The sequence below is a fragment of the Aquarana catesbeiana genome, linkage group LG12 (assembly GCF_042186555.1).
Source record: "Aquarana catesbeiana isolate 2022-GZ linkage group LG12, ASM4218655v1, whole genome shotgun sequence".
Lineage (NCBI taxonomy): Eukaryota > Metazoa > Chordata > Amphibia > Anura > Ranidae > Aquarana > Aquarana catesbeiana.
In genome coordinates this window covers 49347570-49368367 of record NC_133335.1, presented here as the reverse complement: position 1 = coordinate 49368367, position 20798 = coordinate 49347570, and the positions used below count along the sequence as shown (strand labels likewise).

The 20798-nt window shown below is 43.9% G+C and overlaps 1 protein-coding gene across 4 annotated transcripts in view; it reads right to left on the bottom strand.

Moving 5' to 3' along the window:
* Positions 1–20798, bottom strand: part of ACBD4 (acyl-CoA binding domain containing 4) — a 99895-nt gene that overhangs the window by 49473 nt on the left and 29624 nt on the right. The gene's annotated exons all lie outside the window — the stretch shown is intronic.

Below are 20798 nucleotides of genomic sequence, written 5' to 3'. Positions count from 1 at the left end.
GTGTGAAGTGCTGGTACTAATGCTGCCCAGCTCTGCCTTATTGTTGTGTATAGATGACTCACCTGCAGACCCTGTGTTTACATGTAAATAACCGGCATTTATATGTAAATAGCGGTGGCATTCATAAGTAAATAGCTGCGGCCAGCGGCATTGATATGTAAATAAAGGCGGCATTCATATGTATATCAAGCCCCCCTGCAGTGAGGAGATGATGAGCGGTAACCTCTAGCAACCAATCAGTGAGCAGTAATACTGTACAGTAATCTATAGCAACCAATTAACAAGCAGAAATCATTTGCTGTAACCTCTAGCAACTAATCAGTAAGCCGTAATGTGTGCGGTAACCTCTAGCAACCAGTCAGTAATCAGTAATGATATGCTGTAACCACTGGCAACCAATTGCAATTGCTGCCTGATCTGATAAAGTAAACTGATTTTAAGTCTAGCTGCTATTGTATGTCTCGGAGCAGGTGGAGATTGAAGTTGCATGGGGGGGACCAAGAAAATTTTTGCCCAGGGTCCAATCAATATTAAAGATGACCCTGCCTTTAATCAACCTCTCCTTGTCATTTGGGGCCCCATATGCATCAGCAAAGGCAATATATCTGTTGCTCTATACAAGTGTACCTCTCACTCACATGTGGTGGAGATAGGCATTGTGTGGGCAGCTTATTAAATCATCAGGAACTTCTGGCATTATCAGTGTGATAGAGCAGATGGGTAGCTAATGCAGATCTACATGGAAGCAAAATAAGCCGTACAGTGACCATCATTAAAAATCCAAATTAAACCTATTATTGTTCTCTCTCCCACACCAGCAGTAAACCAGCATTGTGCATGTCTTTTAGACCAGTGGTCCTCGACCTTATTGAGACAAGGGTCCAGTAAATTCTTCCAAAACTTTCTATGTCCCAAGAATAATTGGATGTTATAATCATACAATAAAAGTATGGAAATGCAAAGTATGTATTGAAATGCTGGAAATCTCTGCATAGGACTGGGTGTCACTGTGTGGGGGGGGTTACGGGACTCTGAAGCAGACTTGGTGGCCCTGTAGGGGATGAGGATTTGGAAGGGGCTGGGGTCTCTCCAGTGCATTGAGGGCTTTGTGGGGCACAGTGGGAGACTGGAGGTCACTGTTAGGCTTAGGAGGCACTGTGGGGGCATTATGGGGGGGCTGGAGGCTCTGCAGCAGGCTAGGGGGCACTGTGGGAGGTTGGGGAACACTGTAGTATGGGGAATGAGGACTCTCTGGAGACCTAGGGACAATGAGGGTTTGTTGAGGGGCACATTCGTGTTTTTACTGCTCCCCAACCATTACCTCTTTAGCTGCAGAGGCAGTGGCCGGGGATGTACTAATGCCGCAGCTGCAGCACTAATTATAGCCCTTGCCGCTTCGATCAAGCATAGCCAATGCCGAGCGCTACCCATTCAAACAAAAGTTATTTTGTGGGGTTCAAGATATTAAAGCAGGCGGTGCGAAGGCGAATCAACACCTCCTCAGCACCTGTCAAATGCTCTCTGAAGAGAGATCCTAACGCGGGATCCTTAGATCATACACTCTGATTTAAAGTGACACTGGTTTAAAATTGATCGTAAAGGCTTTTATTTTAAATTTATTTTAAATAACAAACATGTTATACTGACCTCCACTGTGCAATAGTATTCAGCACAGCAGCTTTGAACCTCCTCTTCTGGGGTCCACCGCTGACACTTTTGGCTCTTTCTTTACTTGGTGTACCCCCATAGGAAGCCGCATTCCTGTGGAGGCACACCTGTGGGCCCGATCCCATGCCAGGTTGTGTGCATCCATAGACCAACACATAGTGTGGCTCGGCACCCCCACATCCCCCAGCCCCCCCCCCCCCCCCCTCACAGGATTTGATTGACAGCAGACAATTTTTTTTAGCAGAGCAGAGACCCCAGAGAATAAAATGGCGGTTATTGCAATATTTTATGTCACACGGTATTTGTGCAGCTGTCTTTTAATGGAAATTTGTGGGGAAAAAATACACTTTAATGAATTAAAATAAACAAAACAGTAAAGTTAGTCCATTTTTTGTAAAATGTGAAAGATGATGTTACTCCATGTAAATAGATACCTAACATGTCATGCTTTAAAATTGTGCACGCTCGTGGAACGGCGACAAACTACGGTACTTAAAAATCTCCATAGGCGACACTTTAAATTTTTTTACAGGTTACCAGTTTAGAGTTACAGAGGTGATCTTGTGCTAGAATTATTTCTCGTGCTATAACGATCGCGGCGATACCTCACATGTGTGTTTAGAACACAGTTTACATACGTGGGAGCGACTTACATATGCGCGCAAGCACGGAGGGATAGGGTGCTTTACATTTTTTTATTTTCTCTTATTTATTTTACTTTTTATTTTTACACTGTCCTTTAATTTTATTTTATTTTTTAATCACTTTTATTCCTATTACAAGGAATGTAAACAGAAATTATTTAGAAATAAACATGACAGGTCCTCTTTATTGAGAGCTTTGAGGTCAAAAAGACCCCAGATCTCTCATTTACCTTTAAAAAGAAAAAAAAAAAAGAAATTTTGCCTTAAAAAAAAAAAAAAAATCCTTTCTGTCTGCCAGAGAACAGGAAGTGATGTCAGAGGTCGCTCCGGTCCTCCATGGGCATAGAGTCGAGAAGCGAAGGCGTTTGTAAGTCACGCATGCATATGTAAACTGTGTTCTCACCACACATGTGAGTTATCTCCGCGACCATTAGAGCGAGAGCAATAATTCTAGCACTAAACCTCCTCTAACTCTAAACAGGTAACCTGTAAAAAAATTTAAAGCGTCACCTATGGAGATTTTTAAGTACAGTGGAACCTTGGTTTGCGAGCAACGCGGTTAACGAGCGTTTCGCAAACCGAGCACTGTATTTCTAAAATTCCTGCCTTTTCTGACGTTTTCGAGGCTCTCCGGCGCTCCCCCTGCCTCTGGCCGCATGCGGTATTGCATCCCATTGAAGTAAATGCGGAACAAATTATTTTCGTTTCCATTGACTTCAATGGGAAAACTTGCTTTGATATGCGAGTACATTGGATTACGAGCATAGTCCTGGAACGGATTATGCTCGTAATCCGAGGTTCCACTGTACCTTAGTTTGTCACCATTTGAAAAAACCACTGCTCGAATACGGTGTGACATAAAAAATTGCAACAATTGCATTTTTATTCTCTAGGGTCTCTGCTAAATATATATATATATATATATATATATATATATATATATATATATATATATATATATATATATATATATATATATATATATATATATGTATGTTTGGGGTTCTAAGTAATTTTCTAGCAAACAATACTGATTTAACTGCTTGCTGACCGCAGGCTGTCAATTGACGGGCAGGTGGCGCAGCTCTCGTTGCGGGCGGGAGTCATATGACGGCCTCGCTTTCCCGGCCCACCAGGGGGTGCGCACACTCCCGCCGTGTCACTGGGCACCCGATGCGCGTGCCCGGCGTCCGCGATGTCCGCCGGGCACCCACGATTGCTGGTAACACAGCAGGACCGTGGATCTGTGTGTGTAAACACACAGATCCATGGTCCTGTCAGAGCAGAGGAGACCGATGGTATGTTCCCAGTACAGAGGAACACCGATTGGTCTCCTCCCCTAGTGAGTCCCCTCCCCCTACAGTTAGAAACACTCCCTAGCAAACACAGTTAACCCCTCGATCACCACCTAGTGTTAACCCCTTCCCTGCCAGTCACATTTATACAGTAATCAGTGCATTTTTATAGCACGGATCGCTGTATAAATGTGAATGGTCCCAAAAATGTGTCAAAAGTGTGCGATGTGTCCGCCGCAATATCGCAGTCACGATAAAAATCGTGGATCGCCGCCATTACTGGTAAATAAAAAAATAATAATAAAAATGTTATAAATCTATCCCCTATTTTGTAGACGCTATAACTTTTGCGCAAACCAATCAATATACGCTTATTGCGATTTTTTTTTTACCAAAAATATGTAGAAGAATATATATCGGCCTAAACTGAGGAAAAAATTTGTTTTAAAGAAAAAAAAAATTGGATATTTATTATCGCAAAAAGTAAAAAAATATTGTGTTTTTTTTCAAACTTGTCACTCTTCTTTTGTTTATAGCGCAAAAAATAAAAACCGCAGAGGTGATCAAATACACCAAAAGAAAGCTCTATTTGTGGGGAAAAAATGATAACAATTTCATCTGGGTATAGTGTTGTATGACCGCGCAATTGTCATTCAAAATGCGACAGCGCTGAAAGCTGAAAAAATGCTTGGGCAGGAAGGGGATGAAAATGCCCTGTATTGAGGTGGTTAAAGTGATTGTAAAGTCAGAAGGTTTTTTTTATCTTAATGCATTCTATGCATTAAGATAAGAAACCATCTGTGTGCAGCAGCTCCCCTCAGCCCCCCTAATACTTACCTGAGCCCCATCTCTATCCGGCGATGTTGTACCAGACTCTGGCTGCCCAGGACTCTCTCTTCTCATTGACTATCAGTGAGGAGAGAGAGGGGGCGGGGCCGGGCCACGGCTCCGTGTCTGATTGTACACACAGAGCTGCGGCTCAGGTGCCCCCCATAGCAAGCTGCTTTCTGATGGGGCACTCAATAGTAGGGAGGGGCCAGGAGCGCCGAAGAGGGACCCAAGAAGAGGAGGATCGGGTCTGCTCTGTGCAAAACCAACTGCAGAGAAGGTAAGTATAACATGTTTGTTATTTTTAACAAAAAAACCCCCCCCCGAGACTTTAGTATTACTTTAAACTTGTAAACAAAAGTTGCCAGAAAAGGCTTGGTCTTCAAGTGGATATATACTTTTTAATGATCACATAATCTCTATTCTCAGCTGCATAAGGAGCTCAGAGAGCTTGGGGAGGAGAAACAGTAGCACACTGATCTTCCAAGCGAATGGCTGGGAGGGGAGGGCGGTGTCAGGGCAAAGCTGATTATTGCAGAACAGGCCACAGTGTGCTCTCCTGCCTAGCATGGTCAGTTTTTAATAATAAACCAGAGGGACTGGCAGGAACACCAGGGATTCACACAAATGGAGAAATACAAAGAGAACAGATACTTTTTTATACAAGTACATGTTACAGCAGGCACATATCAGGAATATGAAATGTTGGGGTAACATATTCTTTATAGGGATTGAAACAGGCAGGGAGGAGGCAATACAACGCAAATGCTTTTTAAGAGCAATCTGAAAGCAGATCATTCTTCAAAAAGCAAAGCACGTGTAAACGAGGCCTTACTTTGTCACATCCCCTTGAAATTCGCGGTTGCCCCAGTAGCCATTTTGTTTCCTATGTTTTGATTGTAAGCTCTTCTGAACAGGGCCCTCTTAATCCTCTTGTATTTTATTGTATTATAACTGTATTGTCCCCCTTTTATATTGTAAAGCGCTGCGTAAACTGTTGGCGCTATATAAATCCTGTATAATAATATAATAATAATAATGTTTTCCCATTCCCTGCCCTTCAAGCCTGGGATCTTTATGCTTAGATCCACATTACGGTCGCCAACACAGAATGCCCTATGCACTGCTATGTTGGTTATGAGCCTGGACATACATGGTTAACCTAATGGCACTGTATACCTGACTAATTACCTCTGCTTAGTTACACTAAATGATTGCAAACGATTTAAAAACCTGGTATATGCTGGACTTTCCAGAGGTGTCCTGTCCGCTGCACCGGAAAACACACACGGCTATAAACAGATGTCAGAGGGTGTTCAGTAAAAATAAAAACAGATGCCTCTTAGATTGTAAGCTCTAAGGAACAGGGCCCTCTGATTCCTACTGTATTAAAGTGTATTGTATTTGTACTGTCTACCCTCAAGTTGTAAAGCTCTACGTTAACTGTTGGCGCTATATAAATCCTGTATAATAATAATAACTCCTATTGCTGTTCAATATTAAACCTTTAGGCCGGGTTCACACTGTAATCCACTGCGGATCGCACAGGAGCGCTGTGCATCCCTGTTCCCCGTTTCAAGGAGGAATCATGTCCGATTCTATGCCTGAATTCGGCCCTGAAACAGAGCCAAAGACGCACAGCGTTTCTGTGCAGTGCGCTCCGCAGCCGCAACGGAGATATGTGAACCGGCTCCATATTGAGCCAGTCACATTCTCCTGCTATGTGAATTGGATGCGGAGCAAACCCCCATCTAATTCGCATAGGTTTGAACCCTGCCTCAAAGAAAGTCGGAAAGAATCTAAAGAATGTCATTCTAAAATCTCAGGCGCTTATAGTAATAATTCTTCGTCATTAGGTGGGATCTGGTCCGCATGTTACAACAGCTTGCTCTGCAGAAACAGCACATGATACCATACAGCTCTGCAAACGCTCTTTCCAAATGCTTCTTACAACCAGCGCTGCTGTTGCTTGTTGTAAAATTCTGCGTCATTAAAGTGGACCTGTCAGATTTTTTCATACATAAACAAACGGGCTGGTGTGAACAATACCCAGGGGCAATATAGAGCTGCATATCTTCCATGGAAATCTGAAGTGCATAAACACTATTTTTTGATCTTTACGAGTCCATTCACATATTTCCATGTGAGCTAGCGCATGTTTATCATGGTTTGAAGCTTGGGCAGCTGCAACCGGAATAAGGGCTCATTCATACCAGGTTGGTCAAGCTGCCGAGGGGCACACAGAAAAGGATTGTTTTCTCTGTGCCCTGTTTACACCACACTTGTGCAGTGGTGTGCATCGTGTAAAGAAGCAGCATGCCTGCAATTTTACTCACGTCACCACTCTGCAGCACTTTGGCATCATGCACACAGGGCGTTAGAAAAAACGAGCTGCAAAGCCATTACCAATGCCAGCAAAAAGCGGCTGTAAAAACAAGCTTTTTGCATTGACGTTAATGCGCGTTTAGCAGCGTTTCTCCGCCTCTATTCAAAATCAATGGTTCCCTATGAGAGCTGTCTTAACTGATCTGACTTTAACCCCTTTAATTTGAATAGAAGTCGCAGCCAAGTCGGATCATCATGATCCGACTTGTGGTGCGACTTGTGCTCTGAGGTTCTTGAAGGGAAACCCCACGGTGTGGGGTCCCCCCCAAGATCCATACCTGGCCCTTTGAGTCTGTTATGGTTCTTGAAAGGGAACCTCACGCCAAAATGAAAAAAAAAAAAAATGGCGTGAGACTCCCCCTAGGACCAAAACATCTTGTCCCCATATTGATGGGGACAAGGGCCTCTTTTTGACAACCCTGGGCAATGGTTGTGGGGGTCTGTGGGCAGGGGGCTTATCGGAACCTGGAAGCCTTTTTTAACAAGGCGGCCCCCAGATCCTGGCCCTCCCTATAAGAATTAGTATAGGGTACATTGTACCCCTACCCATTCACCCCCAAAAAAGGCAGTGTAGTGTAAATAAAAACAAGAGACAGTTTTGACATGTCCTTAATGAAAAATCTTCCTCCGGTCTTCTCTGCCACTGCTGTATTCTCCGCTGCCGACCCGGTCTTCCTCCGACGCCGTCTCCCTACGTTGTGCCAGCTCCGCTCTCTGCCAGTTCTTTTATAGCCATGGGGTGTGGCCATCAGGGGCGGGGTCTCATGGTGAAACCATGGCCACGCCCTATGGCTATATAACAACCGGCAGAGAGGGGAGCTGGCACAACGACGGAAAACAGCGTCGGAGGAGGACCGGGTCGGCAGCAGAGAAGATCGGAGGAAGATTTTTAATAAAAGACATGTCAAAACCATCTCTTGTTTTTATTTACATTACACTGCCTTTTTTTGGGGTGAATGAGTAGGGGTACAATGTACCCCATTCTCATTCACATGGGGGGCCAGGACCCCATGGCAATTTTTATTTTTTATTTTTGGAGTGGGTTCTTCTTCAAGATTCTCAGAGCACAAGCCGCACCACAAGTCGGATCATTATGATGACACTTCTATTCAAATCAATGGGCTGAAAGTCAGACGGCTCACATAGGGAACCATTGATTTTGACATGTCAAAAAAAAAAAAAAACGCTTGACGCGGTTACCATTCTGTCCACCTTTAAGCCGCGTTTAGCAGCATCAGACGTTTTTAAAGCTGTAACGCTGGTCTTCAGAACACGCTGACCCTGGGGTTTTTTTGCAGCTTAAAAACACCTATGCCACCTACAGCAGCTCCTAAAAGCCTGTGTGTGCATGAGGCCATAGAATAACATGAAGAGGCATTTTTAAGCGGCAAAAAAAAGTCTGACGCTGGTAAAAGCAGCTGTAAAAGCGACCTGTGTGCATGAGGCCTTAAAGTTGAAGGGTTTTTTTTCCACTTTCAATAAACTTTAAAAAAAAAAAAAAAGCAAATAGTTGTCAAAATTAATTGTACCGCCCCACAATGTACACCACAGCATGTATGTTAGACTACATTTACACAGGCAATTTGCACACCCAGCAGCAAGAATCTGCAGCTTGAATGACAGCTGAGTGTGTGCAAAGCAGGTAATCGCTAGCTGTGCGAACAGTCACGGATAGCTGCGGCCAACCAATGATTACCTGCGGTGACTGTGGCTGGATGCAAAAAGGCTGCCTGAGCCATATCAGTCCCTGACCACAGGTAATCGCTGGCTATTCGAACAGTCACGAATAGCTGCGCCCGCCGTCAGCCTGGAATTGCATTATATAGACTGAGTGGCTGCACATATCCGTGACTGTTCACACAGCCAATGATTACCTGCAGTGATTGTGGCTGGATGCAAAAAGGCTGCTTGAGCCATGATCATCTGTCCCTGACTGCAGGTAATTGCTGGCCGTGAGAACAGTCACAGATAGCTGTGCCTGACATCAGCCTGTCATTGCATTATATGGAATGAGTGGCCGCAGGTATCCATGACTGTTCGTGCAGCCAACGATTACGTGCGGGGATTGTGGCTGGATGCAAAAATGATGATCATTTGTCCATGACTGCAGATAATTGCTGGCTGTGCGAACAGTCATGAATAGCTGCCCCCACCGCCGGCCTGTCATTGCATTATATGGACTGAGTGGCTGCAGCTATCTGTGACTGTTCCCACAGCCAATGATTGCCTTCGGTGATTGTGGCTGGATACAAAAAGGCTGCTTAAGCCATGATCATCTGTCCCTGACCACAGGTAATCACTGCCTGTTAATTTGAGAGAGAATGTAGGTGTGGCGCTGTTCTAATTAGTAAATATTTGGTTTATATCTGTTCTGGTGATCCTGCGTTGCACCCTCTGCAATATTTAAGAATATATAAAACTAACTAAGGAGAAACGAAAAAAGATATGCAGAAGGATATTACTGGCAGTATGTACCACTTTCAGTGTGTTCTGTTCAACTTGGTCTATATCTGCTTTGGTACTGCACCCCCTCATTGGCAAATGCAAAAATGGGCACCAAATCTTCTGCTGGGTAAGCCCAGTTGGAAAGGAATGTGTGGTAAAATCCCTAGAGGATCAGAAGTGAGAATCAAGCAGTAGGTGATATGAACCCCCAATTTTGTAATTGGTGTACTTATGTGCTACACCCTCTGCATAAAATAAGTGTTTATCTGGTACAACCCTATGTGCTTCTATAACCCTTTTGGGTGAGAAAATATAAGTGTGAATTAAAAATAAAACTAGAAAATTGATAAATGCATTAGAATCAAGTGATCAGATTGACATGTGTTGCACCCTCTGCCAGGTGCTATACAAAAAATAGAAAAGATAATAATAAAAAATGATAAAGTGTGGTGGTCTGTTCCTTTCAGATGGATACCTGATATTGACTTTATGTTTGATTCTACTCATAGTAGGATTGTCTCCTCATCAAGCTTCGGGACTTTGTCCCACCTTGCAGTTTAGGTATGCCACAGTCGTGGCGTTGTCCGATTGCACCTTTACGTCTCTCCCCTGTATCGCTGGTTTGAACGCTTTTAATGCTTCCCCCACAGCTTGTAGCTCTCTCATGAGGCTTGGGATCATTTGGAGGTCCATTTTCCCTGTGAGCAGAGGCCCTCCATGTGTGCCCCCCAGCCTAGGGCGCTGGCATCGTTGGTGATCCTGATTGGATCGGATTGAGCCCATTTGCGCCCTTTGAAGTATCGAAGCGGATTGAGCCACCATTGGAGTGTTTGTTTGGCTGTGGTCGGAACAGGAATGGACTTGTCTAGGGATGAGTGGCTGCCATCCCACTGGGACAGAATGTAGTTCTGTAGAGGTCTCATGTGAATCTGTGCCCAGGTGATAGCTGGAATAGAAGATGTCATCAGTCCTAGTACGGCCATTCCCTGTCTGAATGTTATGGCGTTGGTCCCTCTTAGGGAGGTTACTGCCTGTGTGATTTTTTCGTTCTTTTCTTCTGTTAGGAAGGTTTTTATTAGTATGGAGTCCAGTACATAGCCCAAATATACCACTCTCTGGCTTGGGGTCATCTGTGATTTTTCTGCATTCACTATCCATCCCAGGTTTTGCAGATAGGACATACTTGTGCGCAGGTTGTTCTCTAGGGCCTCTGCTGATTCCGCAAAGAACAGTAGATCGTCTAAGTATGGTATTATGCCAATACCTTGTTGTGTTAGACCAGTGGTTCTCAACTCCAGTCCTCAGGGCCCACTAACAGGCCAGGTTTGCAAGATAGCTGAAATACATCACAGGTGATATCACTTGCTGCTCAGTGATTGCAGTATTCTAGTCTGCAACTCCCCAAGGTAATACTTAAAATCTGGCCTGTTGGTGGGTCCCGAGGACTGGAGTTGAGAACCACTGTGTTAGACCTTTTAACGCTTCTGCCATTATCTTTGAGAAGGTTCTTGGTGCCGAAGAGATGCCGAAAGGGAGAGCTATGTATTGTAGGTGCAGAGTAGTTGCTGGTCCTTGTATTGCGAACCTCAAGAATTTTTGATGATCCTCCTTTATGGGGACATGTAGGTAGGCATCCTGTAGGTCTATTGTCGCCATGAATGTCTCCCGTGGTAGGATGTTTCTGATCGAGTAAATAGACTCCATTCTGAATTTTTTGTATTTTATTCCTCGGTTGAGTGGTTTGAGGTTCAGTATGAGTCTTAAGCTTGCCTGATGGCTTTTTCTTTCCAAAGATATGGGAAAAAAACCTCCTTTGTTCCTCTTTTTGAGGTACATAGCGAATCACCTTCTGATCCAGTAAGTTCTGCAGAGATTCCAAAAAGGCCTTTGCTCGATCGTCGTCCCTTGGCAGCATGGTTACTAGGTACTTGGTTGGGGGGCGGGTGGAGAATTCTATCGCGTAGCCATCCGTTATGGTGCGTATGATGAATTTGTTTTTTGTTGCTTCCATCCATTGGTGGGAAAAGGCTGCGAGTCTGCCCCCCACCTGGACACAGTCATTGTTTTTTGTTCTTTAGGTTAGGAGGCTTGAGGATGAATTCACCCTTGCCTTTTTAGTTTTGATGTCCCCAGCGCTTTTTTGTTCCCGGCTTGTTGAATTTTTTGAATTGCTGAAAGGGCGACTTCCCTTGTTTCTTTTTGGGGAAAGCCCTTGTTCTTTGCTGCGGTCCTGTCTAGGACCGTTTCTAGTTCAGGCCCAAAAAGTAGGTCTCCAGTGAATGGAATCCCGCATAGTCTGTTCTTGGAAGAGATATCACCTCCCCAAGACTTCAGCCACAGGGCTCTTCGGGCTGAGTTGAGTAGTGCTGTGACCCTTGAAGATATCCTGACAGTTTCAGCTGAGGCATCTGCTAGAAAAGCTGCCGCTCTGGTTAGTGTAGGGATGGTTTTTATTAATTCTTCCCTAGGTGTGTCACTCTCCAGTAGTTCTTGAAGCTGGGTTAACTAGATTAATAAAGTCCGGGCTGTGCAGGTGGAAGCTCTTGCCGGATTCAGGTTCGCAGCCCCTGCTTCCCAGGCCCTCTTTAAAAGGGCTTTTCTTGTCCATGGGGTCGCTTAAGGTACCCGCGTCATCAAAGGCTAATTTAGATTTATTTGTGACTTTTGCCAGAGAGGCGTCCACTTTGGGGCATTTAGCCCAGGTTTTGGTGTCTGTCTCTGCAAACGTGTATCTGCGTTTGACTGTGGCTGGTATGAAGAGTTTTTTCTCTGGGTCTTCCCAGTCTTTTTTGACGATATCTTTGAGAGTTTGCTGTACAGGGAATTTTCTAGGTTTCCTGGGTTGTAGCCCTTTATACATCTCGTCATGTATTGTGAGCTCTGCGTCTTTTTGTTCTTTAATACCTAGCGTGTCCGCTATGGCTTTTCGAAGGCTATCCTCTGAGAGAAATAAGTTGCCCTCTGAAACCGCATCTTCCTCATCAGAGTCTGAGCAAAGTCCATCCTCCGATTCGGATTGTTTGGATTCATCCGAATCCTCTTCTTGTTCTGTCTGTTCCCTGTTACCTGAAGAAATGCAAGTCCCGCTGGTAAACGGGGTACTGGTCTGACTGGCACTTGATGGCGCTTTCAACTTTTCAATAGCTGAGCGTAGTGGCGCCATGGTGCTCTGTATTTCTTTCTTGAAAGAGAAGAGCAGATCTTTCAGATACCCTTGCGATTCTTTGGCCACCATTTTGTCTATACATTTTTGACATAGGGGTTTTTTTTCTATTTGGGAGAAAACCGGTGGCTGCATGAAGCACGTGTTTTGTTGCTTTTCACTTTCCTTTCCTCAGGGGTCTTTGCCTGAAATCAAGCATAAAAAAGGTCCCGGTGAGGTAGGCGGTTAAAAGCTGCCTGTAAGTAGGCAGTTTTACAATAAGGTTAAGACAGAGGTGACTCTGGAATATTCTGTCTTACCTTGGAGCTGTCCTGGCTTGCAGGATCTGCAGAGCAGGGTGGAGAAGCAGCAGACATGGTCAGCCAACAGGATCCTCTGCTTAGAGGGGCCTTTTAACTGCTTCCTGCTTAAGCTCCGGCCCCGCCCCCAGCTGACCCCGTGCAGGTTGGTGGATATACCTGCACATGCCGCTGCAGTTGGTGTCCTCCTTTCTTGGTGTCCAATAGGGAGGGGGACTCTGCTGCAATATACACACACACATATATATATGTATATATATATATATATATATATATGTGTATATATATATACACATATATATATATATATATATATATATATATATACACATATATATATATATATATATATATATATATATATATATATATATATATATATATATATATATATATATATATATATATATATTTTTTTTTTTTTTTTTTTAATTCCCGTCCCCGGAAGTGATGAAATCGCAAGTGTCCCGCTCTGTATCTCCTGGAAGCAGACTCTGGAAAAATGGCCGCTTAACCGGAAATGACGATTTTCCGGCGCCTTCTTGGTACACCCCGCAGAGCCATTTCACGAGGAGAGGCTTGTTCTGCGGTGTGCGGAGGACGCCGATCGCGGCGAAAATAGCGGTAATCGGGCGGGCGGCGGGAGCGGACATCACCAGAGTAAGAGAGGAAAAAAAATGAAAGCAGTGAGACACCTACCCATCTGGCGTGGCGGTGGCCTGTGGTCAGGGGGTAATATACATCCATTCCCCTCCTCTGTACACCCTTGATATCTGGAAGAGATTCCAGCTGAAAAACTGCAGTAGGTCCCTTGATCAGCGGCATGGGGGAAATTTCAGTGCATTATTGCAGCTTGGGGGGATGACTGCAGACCCCTCTATAGAGGTGAAATCTCAAGCAGAGCAATTCTGCTCAAATTTGCTGCTCCTGCTCGCCCTCCCAAGGCCCGCTGGGCTGGATGGGATGCTGGCACGGGGTCTCCTGCAACTATCACAGAGACAGAGGTAAAATAACAAACGTTTCTTTTGCAGCTCCTGTGGGTCCGGAGGAAACACAAACAAACTGAGGCACGCAGGTAAGACTGTGAAATTTATAATGGTGGACTAATGTGTTTCCTGTTTCAGGAGGAGGAGCCTATCTCTCGGATGCTGCCCTGGAAGACGATGTTTTGTTTGTTTGTGTTTCCTCCGGACCCACAGGAGCTGCAAATTTATGAAGAAAGATTATTTTTTACAAAATGTTATAACAGGAAAATGTTCAGTATTTTTCAATTTATATAGCAAAAAATAAAAACCCAGTGGTGATTAACTACTTGAGCTCTGAAAGGTTTTACCCCCTTCATGACCAGGCCATTTTTTGCTATTTATTACTGCGCCACTTTAATCGTTCTTGTCAAACCAGTCTATTAACCTTCTATGAGGAGGTGAGCTGTCATCTAGATAACGGAAGGCCTGTAGATGTGGTATATCTGGATTTTGCAAAAGCATTTGATACAGTTCCCCATAAACCTTTATTGTACAAAGTAATGTCAGTTGGCATGGACCATAGGGTGAGTACATGGATTGAAAACTGACTACAGAGGGTGGTGATAAATGGGGAGTACTCGGAATGGTCAGGGGTGGGTAGTGGGGTTCCCCAGGGATCTGTCCTGGGACCAATCCTATTTAATTTGTTCATAAATGACCTGGAGGATGGGATAAAGAGCTCAATCTCTGTATTTGCGGATAATACTAAGCTAAGCAGGGCAATAACTTCTCCGCAGGATGTGGAAACCTTGCAAGAAGATCTGAACAAAATAATGGGGTGGGCAACTACATGGCAAATGAGGTTTAATGTACAAAAATGTAAAATAATGCATTTGAGTGGCAAAAATATGAATGCAATCTATACACTGGGGGAATCTAGGATGGAAAAGGACCTGGGGGTTCTAGTAGATGACAGGCTCAGCAATGGCATGCAATGCCAAGCTGCTGCAAGCAAAGAAAACAGAATATTGGCATGCATTAAAAAGGGGATCAACTCCAGAGATAAAACGATAATTCTCCGACTCTACAAGACTCTGGTCTGGCTGCACCTAGAATATGCGCTGTCCAGTTCTGGGCACCAGTCCTCAGGAGGGATGTACTGGAAATGGAGCGAGTACAGAGAAGGGCAACAAAACGAATAAAGGGACTGGAGGATTTCAGTTATGAGGAAAGATTACGAGCACCGAACTTATTCTCTTTGGAGAAGAGACACTTGAGAGGGGATATGATTTCAATGTACAAATACCGGACTGGTGACTCCACAATGGGGATAAAACTTTTCCGCTGAAGGGAGTTTAATAAGACACACGGCCATTCACTAAAATTAGAACAAAAGCGGTTTAATCTTAATCCCTTGCCGGCCGGCTCACGCAGATATACGTCGACAGGAGGGCACGTACAGGCATATTAACATACCTGTACGTTGCCCTTTAAGACGTGGCATTGTGGGCGCTGCGAGCTCCGTGAGTGTGATCGCGGGTCCCGTGGACTCTATGTCCGCGGGGATAACTGTGATCGTCTCACGAAGAGGAAGAACGGGAAATGCTGATGTAAACAAGCATTTCCCCATTCTTCCTAGTGACAGGACACTGATCACAGCTCCCTGTGATCGGGAGCGGTGATCAGTGTTATGTCACACGTAGCCCATCCCCCCCATAGTTAGAATCACTCCCTAGGACACACTTAACCCCAGCAGCGCCCCCTAGTGGTTAACCCCTTCACTGCCAGTCACATTTACACACATTTTTAATCGCACTGATTGCTGTATAAATGTGAATGGTCCCAAAATAGCGCCAAAAGTGTCCGATCCGTCCACCATAATGTCGCAGTCACGATAAAAATCGCAGATCGCCGCCATTACTAGTAAAAAAAAAAAATTAATAAAAATGCCATAAAACTATCCCCTATCTTGTAGATGCTATAACTTTTGCGCAAACCAATCAATAAACGCTTATTGTGATTTTTTTACCAAAAATATGTAGAAGAATATGTATCGGCCTAAACTGAGGGATATTTATTATAGGAAAAAGTAAAAAATATTGGCTTTTTTTCAAAATTGTCGCTTTTTTTTGTTTATAGTGCAATTGTCAGTTAAAGTGACGCAGTGCCGAATCGCAACAAACGCTCTGGTCTTTGGCCAGCCAAATGGTCCGGGGCTGAAGTGGTTAAACTACGTAGAGGGTTCTTTACTGTAAGAGCGGTAAGGATGTGGTATCAGCGGGGAGCATCGATAATTTCAAAAAACTATTAAACACCTGAACGACCACAACATACAGGAATATACAATGTAATACTGACATATAATCACACACATAGGTTGGACTTGTGTCTTTTTTCAACCTCACCTACTATGTAACTGCGTGGTCATGCAACACTGTACCCAAAGGAAATTTATATATTTTTTTTCACATAAATAGAGCTTTCTTTTGGTGGTATTTGATCACCACTGGGGTTTTTCTAAACAAAAAAAAGACTGAATATTTGGAACAAAAAAAAAAAAATTCCAGAGGAGATGAGGCACACAATACGGATGAGAAAAACAAAACTCCCAGCTGAACAGCAACACAGCAGGAAATGTTGTCAGGGAGCAGTGCAGACTGGGGTACCTGGGGTCCACCAGAGGAAATAGTAGCAAGAACTCCCCTTGTTGAATTATTGTAAGATGTTCTCTCTCTTGGGAGTATCCAAGGAATCCAGGGGTTGACGCACCCATCAAGATTTACCTTTAAAGTGTACCCAAGGCCAAAACTTTCTTTTTAGTTTTAAATAGATTGTGAAAGGACTCCAACTGCTGTTTTTGTGTCGGTTTTCTTGCCCTAAAGAAGGTGGAGATCTTTGAGGCCACCAAAACACGGATTTTTTGTGTTCTCTCAATATTAAAGGGGTTGTAAAGGTAAAAATTTTTTCACCTTAATGCATTATATGCATTAAGGTGAAAAAACTTTTGACAGTACCGCCGCCCCCAGGCCCCCCGTTTTACTTACCTGACGCCTCGAATCTTCGCTCCTCGTCCTCGTCAGCTTCATTGCAGCTCAGCCTGGTCGCTGATTGGCTGCAGTGGATGGATTGAAAGCAGCGCAGCCATTGGCTCGCGCTGCTGTCAATCACATCCGATGACGCGGCGCGCCGGGGGGAGGGGCCGAGTGATACAGCGAGCGGCTATAGCCGCCGGCTGTATCACGGGAGCGCGCCCGCAAGCACTCACCACCGTGCGAGGGAGCTCGCATGAAGGTGGTAAATGCTTGCGGGGAGGAGCTGAAACAGCCGCCGAGGGACCCCAGAAGACCAGGTTCGGGGCCACTCTGTGCAGAACGAGCTGCACAGTGAAGGTAAGTATAACATGTTTGTTATTTTTAAAAAAAAAAAAATAACTTTACAACCCCTTTAAGGTTTTGTTCCAGGTTTTTATTGCTGTCTGTGAACCTGCTGGGTAGATTCACCCTCACTATTTGTCCTGGTGACCAATGTCACCTCGACTGAAATAGAAATCTAAAATTATTCATTGACACCAGAACAGGAACCAAGGAGAAACCTTCCAATGGGGACACCTTCTCTGTCGACAACTGCCAAGGAGGGGATTCTGCTCACCCTGGAGAGATTTCCTCTCACTATTGTGTCTACAGGACAGGAAGTGAAAGGAATCTGACGGATGGGGCAAAGTTTAGGCTTTTTGCGATACGGCACTGCGTTATTTTAACTGACAATTGTGTGGTCATGCAAGGATGTACCCAAATAAAATTTATGTCCCTTTTCCCCACAAATAGAGCTTTCTTTTGGTGGTATTTCATTACCTCTGCGGTTTTTATTTTTTGTGCCATAAACAAAAAAGACTGACAACTTTCAAAAAGCATATGCTAAACATTTAAAAAAAAAAAAATCTAATTTCGTTATACAATTTAGGCCAATATGTATTCTGCAATATATTTTTGGTAAAAAAAATCCCAATAAGCTTATATTGATTGGTTTGCGCAAAAGTTATAGTGTCTACAAACTATAGAAAATTTTTATTAAAATTTTTACTAGTAATTTCATCGATCAGTGACTTATAGCGGGACTGCGATATTGCGGTGGACATTCTGACACTGACGGACACTTTTTGGGGACCAGTGACACTAATACAGTGATCAGTGCTAAAAATATGCACTGTCACTGTACTAATGTCTGGAAATGGGTTAACATCATAGGTGATCAAACGGTTAACTGTGTGCCTAGCTTGTGTTTCTGTGTACGGTCTCTTTTCTCTTAGGACATTGCACACTACACCTGGATTATGTTGCTAACATGTGGGATCACCACTATTCGCCATTGGGGGGTTTGCACGTATGTACCTTGGTTTTCCACGGGTCACTGCCACAGCTCCCGGGACAGACACATCCCTGGCAGCCCTCAATTTGCAACACTGCATGCTGAATCTGAAGAGGACTTATATACACCTTGCATCCGCTCCTGAAGTAGTGGAGTGAATTCCACAAAACGCACGTGTCAAGCTTTTTTAGATGCATTATAATCATACATTTACAGCTGAGATTAGTAGGAACTTTTTGCAATCATTATTGATTTTAATAATATTTTATGATATGGATTAGAAGCCAGCCCTCAACAATTATACTTTATACTGCAATGTGTTATACATGACATCTGTGTATATATATGAATTATAATGATAAGAAACCATCATGATATCTGTATGTATATGAAAGAATAAATATGCTATCTTGCATTTGACCACTTTACCAGCTATGTGTCACGTGCTTAATTTAAAGTCCCAAACCTTTTCCCTAAATTTCAGATTCAGGGATGGAGACGTATGGCTATAGAATGTCATGGGCCTCATTTAACCACTTGCTTACTGGGCACCTAAACCCCCCTCCTGCCCAGATCAATTTTCAGCTTTTAGCGCTGTCAACTCTGACAATTGAGCGGTCATACAACACTGTACCCATATGAAATGTTTCTAGATTTTTTCCCGCAAATAGAGCTTTCTTTTGGTGGTATTTGGTCACCTCTGCATTTTTTATTGTTTGTTAAAAAAAATGAAAAAAGACAGAATTTTTAAAAAAACAATACAAATTATATTTAGTTAGAAATTTTGCAAACAGGTATTTTTTCTCCTTCATTGATGTACGCTGATGAGGTTGCACTGGTGGGCACTAATAGGCGGCACTGGTGGGCACTGATGGGTGGCACTGATAGCTGGCAGTGATGGGCACTGGCAGGTGACACTGATTGGCACCATTGGTGGGCATTGATAGGTGGCATTTGTGGGCACTAATAGGTGGCACTGATTGCTGGCACTTACTGTGGGCACTGACTGCTGGCACTGGCAGGCGGTACTGGTGGGCACAGAGGCTCTTCCTCTTTGGGACCGATGTCCCTTCAAACAGAAGCCGGTGATCGGCTTTTTTTCTCCTCGCGCTCTTAGCATGAGAAGAGAAAAAAAAAACTATTACCGATCCTCTGTTTACATCATGTGATCAGCTGTCATTGGCTGACAGCTGATCATGTGGTAAGGGGTCGGGAGCAGCCCCTTACTCGGATCTGTGATCAACCGAGTCACCCGAGCCTGCAAAGGGGAGGACGTCAATAGTCATACTGTCGGCAAAGCAGATCCACGCTGTAGCCGTCATTCGCTATAGCGTGGATGTGAAGAAGTTAAAGTCCCAAAATCCCCCTAGTACCCACTTTACGTACTTTGACAGAAAGGTGATCTGCCTTGTTTACATAGACAGTACACCAGTCTGTCTCTGTACCGAATGATCGGCGGGTGCCGGCAAACATCAAGTTACAGTGGGAGCAAGCCGCTGGCAACACGCATTCAGGCCCACTACTCGGAAGAGCCGAATCACATATAATGTAAAGAGTCTGCCTGGGTTAGGTTAAGAGAGGGTTAATGGAAGAGGGCAACTACTTCCCTTTCAGGCCTGCTTATTAGGCAGCTGGTCAGAGAGGCTGGGGGGGGGAGATGGCTGTTTTGCTGTCAGTTCTGAGAAGATTTAAATGCTGGATGGAAGTCTTGAACCTGCTGGGAGAGCTGGCCTGTAACTGGGACTTTGCAATGTTTGTTTGGCTGGGATGCCAACATGATATAAAAGACTGTTATACTGATGAGCAGAGCACCTTGTGTTGTGTTGAGCTGCCCATGAAGACAAAGTCTGTCATTATTTTGTCTGTTTTTGCTGAATAAAGCTGTTTTTTACTGAACTGTCTCCCAGCTGCCTGTTAACCCCTTGGATCCCGACAATATATACATGTGATCCGGTTAGGGTTGCCACCTCATCCCTTTAAACCCGAACACATATGAATTACACAGGACGTTACAAGATGCCCCCACTACCCTCATAGAAAACAAACACTGTCATTTCTTCACATTCCACATGAAAACAAAACTGAACCTCTGATTGGTTGCTATTGGCAACATGTATGTATACTTGTTCTAGAGAACATAGGGAACTATACATGAGATATCTGCCAAAAAGGTAAACAACCTTGTTGCCATAGCAACCATTTTGTTTCCTTGTTTACAAACCTGAGCTGTACAAAAAGAGCCCCCCGCTGTCTATATTACAGCTCAGGATTGTAAACAAACTGGTCGCTATGGCAAACAGGTTGTTTACCTCTTTAGCAGATATTTCATATATAGGGCTATGGTTACTATGGGCAACAAGCAATTTTTACCAATCTTTTTCCTTTACCAATAACACGCTTCATGTAACAAGCCTATAAAGTCGAATAATTCAAAGCTCTCCAAACACCACCATTTTTTTCACGTTTTATTTTAGCAAAATGACCCTCTGATTGGTTGCTATTGGCGACATGTTGGTAAACTTGGAAGGAAACATAGGGGTTTATTTACTAAAAGCAAATCCACTTTGCACTACAAGTGCACTGCAAGTGAAAGTGGAACTGCAGTCACTGTAGATCTGAGGGGGACATGCAAGGAAAATAAAAAAACAGCATTTTTGCTTGCACATGATTGGATGATAAAATCAGCAGAGCTTCCCCTCATTTCAGATCTTCCCCTCAGATCTACAGCGACTGCACTTTCA